This window comes from Aplysia californica, unplaced genomic scaffold (assembly GCF_000002075.1).
Source record: "Aplysia californica isolate F4 #8 unplaced genomic scaffold, AplCal3.0 scaffold00246, whole genome shotgun sequence".
In the NCBI taxonomy this organism is placed as follows: Eukaryota; Metazoa; Mollusca; class Gastropoda; order Aplysiida; family Aplysiidae; genus Aplysia; species Aplysia californica.
In genome coordinates, this window is record NW_004797516.1 from 81,417 (window position 1) to 82,298 (window position 882).

The following is an 882-nucleotide window of genomic DNA, read 5'->3' on the forward strand; positions in this document are numbered from 1 at the left end:
GAAATTTATATTTTTGTGCCTTTAATCAACGTTTTCGGTGAAATCCTCAAAGGAATGTGTTTGTAACTGGACATAAAAGGTCTTGAGCCTTTAAAAAAAATTGATAAAAATTGCTAAGCAGAGAGAAAACTGCTGTTTTCTTCGATTTCATTATTTTGACGAGAACCTGATTCCACTACGTTGCCTCACATTTAGATAATTCAGGAGGCGGTTTCCGGGCATGCTTTTTATACCAAGGCTGAGAGCGATACATCCAAGCGACAACTAGATACTCGGTTGTTTTTTTAAAAGTTTCCCCATTGGGAAATCGAACGCGGGTCTCCTTTGTGCCACCGACAGTTGAACACCTAACAGCTACACCGCAGACACCGGTGTATATTTCGATGAAAATATCTTTGTGGGTGGTTGGCGGATGGCTTGGTAATGTTAACTTCTTTCCTTACAAACACCTATCATCATCATCATCTCTCCTCCTTTAATTTGTTGTCTAGCAATACCTCTAATCGTCTGCACTTATACGAACGACCTAATTGTGTTGCAAGTGGCTTAAAATTCATACAAAAACTGAAACTAAGAAAATGTGTTTACCTCAGTCAAAACGAGAGCTGTTAATCCAAAGAGATCCCAGTGGTTCCGAGATGTAGGAAGCACAAGATGACGTCAGCCAATGGTTCTGTCAATGAGAAACAGAAAAACATACTCAGAACCTGACGAATTTAAATGCAGAAACAGAAGGAACAACAGAACATGCTATAAGCTCATGATCGTGATTGTGTAACTCAGCAGGTATCATTTCTCTCTGCTGCACGTCGCAGTTAATCCAATGTAGTTTCAAATTTCCAAAAATTATGATCCCTTGTTAGGTATATAAAGATATATATA

At 38.7% G+C, this 882-nt stretch overlaps 1 protein-coding gene across 1 annotated transcript in view; it reads right to left on the reverse strand.

Moving 5' to 3' along the window:
* LOC101856667 (mediator of RNA polymerase II transcription subunit 15) overlaps positions 1 to 882 on the reverse strand; it is a gene marked incomplete in the record, with an annotated part of 56,761 nt that overhangs the window by 15,702 nt on the left and 40,177 nt on the right. The window contains 1 exon segment of the mRNA XM_035970278.1: positions 589 to 673.